At 42.1% G+C, this 10888-nt stretch overlaps 1 protein-coding gene across 5 annotated transcripts in view; it reads left to right on the top strand.

Annotated features, from left to right (window-relative positions):
• The window catches only part of LOC134212207 (E3 ubiquitin-protein ligase MIB2), a 121980-nt gene that overhangs the window by 3909 nt on the left and 107183 nt on the right, over nt 1-10888 (top strand). The gene's annotated exons all lie outside the window — the stretch shown is intronic.

Below are 10888 nucleotides of genomic sequence, written 5' to 3'. Positions count from 1 at the left end.
GAAAACCATTCCCCAGAATACCACAATCCCCAGAAAACCATTCCCCAGAATACCACAATCCCCAGAAAGACATTCCCCAGAATGCCTCTATCCCCCGAAATACATTCCCCAGAATGTCCTTATCCCCAGAATACCATACCCCAGAATACACCATTTCCTAGCTTAGACTAAATACTTCGTAATTGCTTCATCCTGGGCAAATGCGTACTTTCAAAGAAGGAGTCATCTACTCTTTTGCCTTATTCCGGGCAAATGCATACTTTTAAAGAAGGAGTCATCTACTCTTTTGCATTATCTCGGGCAAATGCGTACTTTTAAAAAATGAGTAATTTACTCTTTTACCTTTTCCGGGCAAATGCATACTTTTGAAGAAATAGTTATCTCCTTGTTTGTCTTTTTCCGGGCAAACGCATACTTTTAAAGGAGTCATCTACTCTTTTGTCTTATTCCAGGTAAATACATACTTCTAAAAATGGAAATCATATATTCTTACGACCCATTGCATTTCACACTCTGTTCAACGATTATGCCAAATGGTCATTATGCCAAACCCAAACGGCTTTATGCCAAACGGCATTATGCCATATGGGCTTCCCCCAATATGAACAACGAGTATAATGGATTATATGCTCCTTCGTATTATATGTGAGCCCTAACAAAAATATCAAATGGGCTCCATTCCGGGCAAATGCGTGCTGAAAATAAGGCAGCATATGTCGTTTTGCCTTATTCCGGGCAAATTCGTACTTTAATATAAGTATTTTTGCATAGGAATAAAGTATCTAGTATTTTTAATTTATAGAAATGACAGCGAAAAACATAGTTTCTTAGACTGATACCTTTTTCTGGGGAACGGGTCATTCTGGGTTTTTGGTTTCTGGGGAATGGGTCATTCGGGGTTTTTTTTCAGGGGAATGGGTCATTCTGGGGATTTCTTTTCGGGGAAATAGTGCATTCTGGGGAATATCATTCTGGAGAATTGGTCGTTCTGGGAAATGGAATTCTGGGAAATACCATTCTGGGGAACTGATTCTGGGGATTGGTGTTCTGGGCATTGACATACAACCTTTTGTAGATAGTCAGTTTGGTACGGCGACTCTATTCGAAGTATGTACGGTTTCCAGCCACGATTTTGTGCCAGCTATTCAACATCGCTTTGGAGGAAGTAATACGAAGGGCAGGGATTAACACGATTAGTACGATTTACACGAAATCGAAGTCTGTGAATCGCATATCTGTCCCATCTTTGCTGGGTTTCCTATTCATATAGGACAAATATGCGATTCACGGCAGTACATCAGACTGAAAAGGTAAGCTAAGCGAATTGGACTAGCATATACATACACACGGACAGACAGACATTTGCTTAGCTCGTCGAGCTGAGTCGATTGATATATAATACTGTCTCCGAAGCTTTTATATAAAAGTTCGTTTTCGGAGTGATATGATAGCCTTTGGTACAATTTTGTTGTACGAGAAGAACAATTATAATTTTTAGTACATAATATTATTTAGTACATAATATTATTTTTAGTACAATATATTATCTAATGCACGAGACAAGTACAAACACTGCTAGGTGGAACAATAAGGGTTTTAAGTTCTGTGTTAAGTGTTCCATAATTCTGGGAGTAGTTATGAAAAATTATTTATCATGACTGGTTTATTTGCCTTTATCGGACGGTGCCACATTTATTTCACAAACTGGAAAGGGAGCAAATCAGTGAAGAACTAAATGATTAGTTATCACAAGCGGACGCCGAAATGATATCAAACTGATAACACGCAGTTATCCTTATTATCATTTTGATATTTAGTTATCAATCATGTGATAAACTGATAACTGAATAAAAACAAATTTTATTATCAATACAAATTTGTGTTTTCTCTAAAATTTCGCGTCGTTCAGATGTCGTGCTAAGCAAACTAACTTATGGGAACAACTTTTCTATAAAAGCTATAAAAAGTGTGACAAGACCTGTTTCCAAACACTGAACTGAATTTTTTTCTAAGCTGAAGATGATTTCCCTCGTTTCCAACGGCTTTGTGCACAAATAACGTAACGAAGGAAAATTGAAATGAGTACTAAATGAGTAATTTTCGCTACTAAATGAGTAATTTTTCGAGACCAGGCCACTATTTGCACGAGTCAATTTTCCGATCTACATAATTTGGGCTCATTCGATTTAAAACTTCTTCTATCAAGTTGTTATCGGCAGTGACCGATCCGGTCACTTTGATATTCGACAGTGGCGTCGCGTAACCTCACTTTTTACCTGTTCACTGGCCCAAAAAATGAATATTTTGATATTTTGGAAAATAAAATTATCAGAGTCATTTAAACTAAACAAAATCTGGTAATTCTATGCCTTTCCGCACACCAATACCTTAAATTTAGGTCCAGGGCACAGGTAGTTTGAGGTTAGGGAAACGCCACTGATATTCGGGAAATCCGGATTTCCGCAATATGGGTATCAAACTTCTTGCCATTTCATCAGCAGATTGATCTTTATTGTTTTGGTTCCATCAGAAGTGCAAACCTTCGATTGGCGATTCTAGAACAGGTCCCTCGAAGGGTTATAGGTGGCCTAAAACATTTTTCAATGCAACATCATCAATTTGGATGTCAAACTTCTTCAAATAATCTCATGCGCATGTTCTTGATGATCCTGTGTTCACCAGTTAAGTTGACTCCGAAGTGTGCATTCGGGAATAGGTTCCATGATGGGCCATGAGTCATCCAAACATTTTATTTAATGGTTCTAGGGGCCCTCCTTAGCCGTGCGGTAAGACGCACTGCTACAAAGCAAGACCATGCTGAGGGTGGCTGGGTTCGATTCTCGGTGCCGGTCTAGACAATTTTCGGTTTGGAAATTGTTTCGACTTTCCTGGGCATAAAAGTATCATCGTGTTAGCCTCATGATATACGAATGCAGAAATGGTAACTTGGCTTAGAAACCTCGCAGTTAATATCTGTGGACGTGCTGAATGAACACTAAGCTGCGAGGCGGCTCTGTCCCAGTGTGGGGATGTAATGCCAATAAGAAGAAGAAGAAGATTTAATGGCTCAGAAAGCTGCAACTTTTCTTAAAATCAATTTTCTAGCAAGATAAGTGCATAATCAATGCAAAGGCCAATCATTGACCCCCCGGTGGCCACCAAGTGGTCCACCAAAAGATTCAGGACATTCGGAGAAATGATCAATTCCGGAAATTCGTCCTAGACAGCTGTGACTTTTCTTGAATCGTTTGTTTCAGCATTCTGAGAGCAAAATCAATGCATGCACTACTCTTCGGCATTAGATAGCCACTAAGTTGTGCTCCAAAATAGAACTGTATACCAGTGGTGAAAATACTCGGTTCTCAAGTAAGAACTAAAAACGCCTACGCCTACTAAAAATGCCGCATTCGCGATCGCGAGTATGCACAGAGCAAAGACAAAAGTATGGCAGTATTTTTTTCGCGAGTAAAAATCACGGTCGCGAGTTCCTTCATGAATTCCTCTGGGAGTTCATCAAAGATTTCCTTCGGCAGTTTATCCAAGAATTTCTCCGAGAGTTCCTGCAATATTTCCTCCTGTAGTTCCTCCAAGAATTCCTTCGGCAGTTCCTCCAAGAATTCCTTCGGGAGTTCCTCCAAGAATTCCTGCGGGAGTTCCTCCAGGATTTCCTCTGGGAGTTCATCCAAGAATTCCTAGGGGAGTTCCTCCAAGAATATCTGCGGGAGTTCCTTCAGGATTTCCTTTGGGAGTTCATCCAAGAATTCCTAGGAGAGTTCCTCCAGGAATTCCTCTAGGAGTTTCTCCAGGAATTCCTCCAGGATTTCCTCCGGGAGTTCCTCCAGGAATTCTCCTGAGAGTTCCTTCAAGAATTCCTCCTGGAGTTCCTCCAGGAATTCCTTCAGGAGTTCCTTCAGGAATTCCTCCAGGGGTTCCTTCAGGAATTCCTCCAGGAGTTCCTTCAGGAATTCCTCCTGGAGCTCCTCCAGGAATTCCGCCAGGAGTCTCCCAGGAATCCTCCAGGAATTCCTTCTAGAGTTTCTCCACGAGTTTCTTCAGGAATTCCTCCAGGATTTTTTCCAGGAATTCCTCCTGGAGTTTCTCCAGGAATTCCTCCGGGAGTTCCTCCTGGAATTCCTCCGAGAGTTCCTCCTGGAATTACTCTGGGAATTCCTGCTGGAATTCCTCCGGGAGTTCCTTCAGGTATTCCTCCAGGTAGATCCTCCAAGAATTTCTACGGAAGTTCCTCCAGGAATTCCTCCGGAAGTTCCTCCGGGAGTTCCTTCAGGAATTCCCCAGGTAGATCCTCCAGGAATTTCTACGGAAGTTCCTCCAGGAATTCCTCCGGAAGTTCCTCCAGGAATTCCTGCGGGAGTTCCTCCAGGAATTCCTCCGGGAGTTCCTCCAGGAATTCCTCCGTAAGTTTCTCCAGGAATTCCTCCGGGAGTTCCTCCAAAAATTCCTCTGGGAGTTCCTCCAGAAATTCCTCCGAGAGTTCCTCCTGGAATTCCTCTGGGAGATCTCCCAGGAATTCCTCTGGAAGTTCCTTCAGAAATTCCTCCGGACGTTCCTTCAGGAATTTCTCCGGATGTTCCTCCAGGAAAATTTTCTGATCGAAATTTCCTGTCATCGTACTTGATGAATCTTATGAAAACAAAATTGGCCCACAGTTCAGAATAGTTAACCAATGAAGGAGAATCATACTCCAAATGCATTGCAAATGCATGCTTCATTGTGCTTCTCCACATCCGAGCCTATGTATTAATTTTAAAATAAAAGAATAAGAAGAATATTTATTTATTGCATTTGATTCATGAAGAATGGTTAAATGATAAATGAAAGACTCAACTTGGGAGTGACTCGTGACTGGCGGCTGGTATTAGATTAGAATGCAGGTTCCATTTGGAAAAGAAAAAAAATCAGACGGGTTATGTACAAGATACGACCGCCCGACGTAAACTACGTGAAACAGATTATGAGATAATTGGGTCCTAAAGCCCTACCTCGTTTATGGTTGCAAACGATAGTGCATCGGTCAAGAATACTTGAACCGATGTTTTAAAAATTCTGGTAAAAGTCTAAATCAGTAAAAATAATATTTTTGTGATTAAGACATTTTGAGGCAAATTTTGGGCTGTGCAACATTTCAGAACGAAGCAACCATCAGCCGAAACGTCAGGCCCATATATTAACTGTCAAACGTTGAGTCAAGTGCCCTGCGGTGTTTCGCTAGTGCGTTTGAATCATATTATTCCGTACGTCAAACAAGACCGAAAATACTTTTTTTCGATTTTGAGCAGAGGCGCCTCGTCCATACGTTCTACCTGTTCATGGAACAGGTAACCATTTTTAGTTCAGAAGTAAGAAACTTAATGTACTTACAATTAATTTCCTAGCAATTAATCATTAGGGCGAACAAAGTTTCACGTAATATTTCCAATGATGGTTTGATATCTAACGAAACAAAATATTTCGTAGGCAGATCAAGTTAACGCCACATGCTTGGCGTATAGTCAAATTGCAGTTAAATGTGTGTTTCTCCGATACACCACACCCCATCACATAGAAAGGTTTTGCCAGTCGTGCGATCCATAACGAAGAACCAACAGCAGCGCTGCCAGAAGTCATATTTAAAGTTTTTCGCCATGACAAATGTTTTGAAATAATTTCCTCCTTGGTATGCTCACTCGTTCTCCGCGCGCAGAGAACCAGCGTGAGCGTTGCCAGCTTTCTCCGTTTCCTCACATCATCCTCTTTCGCATGCGAAGCAAGCACGTTTAGATGCAAATTCTGCTATGCGCGCAGGAGTCAAACCCGTTCGACGCGCTGCGAGAACAATCAACGACGCGACGCACCTTCGGTTAGACTCGGTCGGAGTGTCGGGCTGTGCTTTGTCGAAAGGCGCACCGCGCACGCTTTCGTTCATACTCCGATGATTGGAAACAGTTTGTTTTTCTTTTTTCTCCTGATGAATATGCAATGCATCAAGAACAATATTAAATTAATGTTTGCGTTTTCAAAAGATACATTCAATACTCGGGTACTTATTTAAAAGGACGTATGTGATTTTGTAAACAAAGATTCAAACGTCGATTTATCCAATCTGATAGCACTCCCGCGCAAACCATCACCATAGGCGAATAGGGCGAGCCTTCGGCTACATGTTGATGGTGTTGGTTTGCGTGGGAGTGCTATCAGATTGGACGAATCGACGTTTGAATCTTTGTTTACAAAATCACATACGTCCTTTTGAATAAGTACCCGAGAATAATGCTTTTTTACGAATACTGAAAATCAATCAACATAGAGAAAAAGGTATAGTTTTCATTAAATTTGAAAAATAAATAACTGGAACACTTTTCAGCTTCTAAATGTGACTCATTGGTCGTCACAATCTGGGGCCGCATCAAACAATTATACTAATAATGGTAACATTTCTTTCATAGCAACAAAATATGTGAGAGTTTAAATATTAGCGGCGATGGGTCCCGTGTACCCCGAATGGTGGAATGAGCCGATTTAGAAGATCTCTATTCTGAGAAATATCCAGTTATGTATTGCCAACTGTTACCAAGTTAGATTTTAGACGAGTGTTTAAGTGACTTAGTGTTTAATTGCATGTCGAATTACTTCATTACTATTGAGAAGCAATAAAGTATCGGTTTCGATACAGTTCTTGTTTTATTCCCAAGAGTACATGACCCGGTCACGCTATTCAGACCCTTCACAGAGAGCATTCTCATTGAAGGCGCGCCCCTTATCAAATCTTTCCTTGAGAAAACAGAACAGTAATACTGTTAATTGGCCATACATTGGATCCCTAGCCACATCCTTGTCTTGCTTCTAGAATATCACCAGTAAAGCTATAAACCCGGGATTAAGCTCTATCTACAAGACCATTTCAATCTAGAGAAGTTGTTCAGTAACAAGAATTTCCGTGTGTTCCTCGAACTAACATTGTTTACCAGTTCATGAAGAGTTAGTACCCATAGAACCCTAACTCGAATTTTTTCCAGCAGTTAGTTCAGTATAGGTCGATGGGCCCTGGTTTTTATAACTAATTGCTAGAAAATATGTTTCCGCTGCATACAATTTAGCATCAAACGAGAGGAATTTGAGTCTTTCAACCATGTGCAGGGTAAAGTTAATTTTGTTATAATTCAAAAACTGCAATTGGTAGAGAGGACTAAATACGATAAATCGTTGAAATACCACAACTTATTGCCCTAGCTTGAAGAATGGATTAAGTTAGGGCTCGGTTTGGTAGATCTTACACCGTAAAACACTACGTAAAAGTGATCTACCAGCTTTACGGGGCAAAGGCTGTTTTTTTGTAATATTTGGTTAAGTTGTACAAGAAAAGGTAGTAATATTAGATTAAATGCACAACTTTCATTCGAAGCCACTCAGATTGATGAATTATTTTTACCAGGATGGTAGAACAGGTGTAGCAAAAGTCCACGAGACGCCCCTGATTTTGAGTCAAAATAAAAACTGACGCGTTCAGGATGATTAGCTTCATCATTTCCTGAAAGAAAATCGAATCATATCACTGGTTTGACCATGTGCTTGGAGTGATTCAAATTTGACTTTCTCGCTCCTCTATTCTTGAACGATAACATTTGCTTTTTTAATGAACCTGCTAAATTTTTGGCTGAATTAGTTGTAATTTGACTGAGCAGTTTTATACTTGTATGGAAATTACTATAGGAATCGCCCCGTATGTAAAAGATCGTTTCGTGAGGTGGCCCATTAACTATTTAAATATAACCAATCCGAAGACTTCATAGAATACTTCCTAATTTGTAAGACAGATATTGTTGCGAAGCGATCGGAGCAAAGTTATAAAAAAATGCTCATTATTAATATTTATGTTATTCTTTTAATACTACATAGGCTCCATCTTCATTCCTCTTTCTTTTCTCTTTTATGTCCATCTTATACCGCCCATCAGACTTCTTTTTTCTTTCTTCTTTTTCCTCTTACCTATATCCTTCTCCTTTCTCATTCATTGTTCTTGTTTTTTCTTCCTCTTTTCTTCTACCGTCTGCTTTTTTTCTTCCTTTTATTTTCTTCCGCCTTACACTTCCTTCTTTCTTTCTCTTCTTCCATCTCTCTTATTCATGCAATGGCAGGCATAGAAAGCTTTCAATGATTAACTGCGGAAGTGCTAATAGCAGGCCAAGTTCCAGTTGGAATGTAGAGCCACTGAAGCAGAAGAAGGAAATTTCAAAACATTTGACAGACATCTTGGACCAAATTGGGCTGTGAAAAATAGGAGTTATCATATATTCATTTTGGGAATGATATCATGTAAAATATTAAAAGTAATCTGATTTAAAACATTTTTATTTGACCAAATAATCAATCAGAAGTCCAATTGCGCTTTGTTTTTATAGAAGCCAGAAATGGTGCTTTCTCATTTTTTTTAGCAGTATCCTGATGCCAACATTCACATATTATATTATCGTTTTATATTATATCTAGTAATAAAGCTCGTAATCTGAACATAATCTGAATATTAGCATCATTATTACCATCCTCACCTTTTAGAAAACCAAAAAATTTTAAACAAAAAAATGACGAGAATGGAAAATTCAGGAGAATTCAGGGCAACAATGCACTATGATCCATGATACAGTTTTACGCGGAGAGATGCATTTTACCAGAGCGTTAATGAATAAAGATTCCAATGAATGATTAAGTTTGTTATGATTAAATCATTCAACTCTATGATTCATTTCATTTATTTAGTCTACATCTAAACAGATAACACTGAATCAACAATTAGACGCCACAATACACGGTTCGAGGTCGCATCTCTCCATCCTCGAATACGCCCCACGCTCGCCAAGTCGTTCTGCACCTGGTCTGCCCATCTCGCTCGCTGCGCTCCACGCCGTCTCGTACCTGCCGGATCGGAAGCGAACACCATCTTTGCAGGGTTGCTGTCCGGCATTCTTGCAACATGTTCTGCCCATCGTACACTTCCGGCTTTAGCTACCTTCTGGATACTGGGTTCGCCGTAGAGTTGGGCGAGCTCATGGTTCATTATTCGCCGCCACACACCGTCTTCTTGCACACCGTCAAAGATGGTCCTAAGCACCCGTCTCTCGAATACTCCGAGTGCTTGCAAGTCCTCCTCGAGCATTGTCCATGTTTCATGTCCGTAGAGGACAACCGGTCTTATAAGCGTCTTGTACATGACACATTTGGTGCGGTGGCGAATCTTTTTCGACCGCAGTTTCTTCTGGAGCCCATAGTAGGCCCGATGATCCACAGATGATGCGCCTTCGTATTTCACGACTAACGTTGTTGTCAGCCGTTAGCAAGGATCCGAGGTAGACGAATTTCTCGACCACCTCGAAGGTACCCCCGTCTATCGTAGCACTGCTTCCCAGGCGGGCCCTGTCGTCTTTGACGCATTCACCACCAGTCCAACTTTTGTTGCTTCACGTTTCAGGCGGGTGTACAGTTCTGCCACCTTTGTAAATGTTCGGCCGACAATGTCCATGTCATCCGCGAAACAAATAAATTGACTGGATCTGTTGAAAATCGTACCCCGGCTGTTACACCCGGCTCTCCGCATGACACCTTCTAGCGCAATGTTGAACAACAGGCACGAAAGTCCATCACCTTGTCTTAGTCCCCGGCGCGATTCGAACGAACTGGAGTGTTCGCCCGAAATCTTCACACAGTTTTGCACACCATCCACCGTTGCTTTGATCAGTCTGGTAAGCTTCCCAGGGAAGCTGCTCTCGTCCATAATTATCCATAGCTCCAAGCGGTTTATACTGTCGTATGCCGCCTTGAAATCAACGAACAGATGGTGCGTTGGGACCTGGTATTCACGGCATTTTTGAAGGATTTGCCGTACAGTAAAGATCTGGTCCGTTGTCGAGCGGCCGTCAACGAAGCCGGCTTGATAACTTCCCACGAACTCGTTCACTAATGGTGACAGACGACGGAAGATGATCTGGGATATCACTTTGTAGGCGGCATTAAGGATGGTGATCGCTCGAAAGTTCTCACACTCCAGTTTGTCGCCTTTCTTGTAGATGGGGCATATAACCCCTTCCTTCCTTTTCCGGGGCCATCTTGATGAGCTCAGCTCCGATACCATCCTTACCAGCTGCTTTATTGGTCTTTAGCTGCTGAATGGCATCCTTAACTTCCCTCAAGGTGGGGGCTGGTTGGCTTCCATCGTCCGCTGAACTGACGTAGTCATCTCCTCCGCTGCCTTGACTTTCATTGCCTGTACTCTCAGCGCCATTCAGATGTTCCTCGTAGTGCTGCTTCCACCTTTAGATCACCACACGTTCGTCCGTCAAGATGCTCACTTCCTTATCCCGGCACATTTCGGCTCGCAGCACGAAGCCTTTGCGGGATGCGTTGAGCTTCTGATAGAACTTGCGTGTATCTTGAGAACGGCATAGCTGCTCCATCTCCTCGCACTCCGCTTCTTCCAGGCGGCGTTTCTTCTCCTGAAAAAGGCGGGTCTGCTGTCTCCGCTTCCGTCTATAACGTTCCACGTTCTGCCGGGTACCTTGCTGCAGCGCGACCGCCCGCGCTGCGTCCTTCTCCTCCAGAATCTGTCTGCACTCTTCGACGAACCAATCGTTCCGTCGACTTCGACCCATATACCCGACGTTGTTCTCCGCTGCGTCGTTAATGGCTGCTTTGACTGTATTCCAGCAGTCCTCAAGAGGGGCCCCATCGAGCTCACCCTCTTCCGGCAACGCTGCCTCGAGATGCTACGCGTATGCAGTGGCGACATCAGGTTGCTTCAGTCGCTCTAGGTCGTACCGCGGCGGTCGTCGGTACCGAACATTGTTGATGACGGATAGTTTTGGGCGCAGTTTAACCATCACCTGATATTGGTTCGAGTCGA

This window comes from Armigeres subalbatus, chromosome 2 (assembly GCF_024139115.2).
Source record: "Armigeres subalbatus isolate Guangzhou_Male chromosome 2, GZ_Asu_2, whole genome shotgun sequence".
Classification (NCBI taxonomy): domain Eukaryota; kingdom Metazoa; phylum Arthropoda; class Insecta; order Diptera; family Culicidae; genus Armigeres; species Armigeres subalbatus.
Note: the sequence above shows the minus strand (reverse complement) of the source record. Positions and strands in the feature narration are given on the sequence as shown.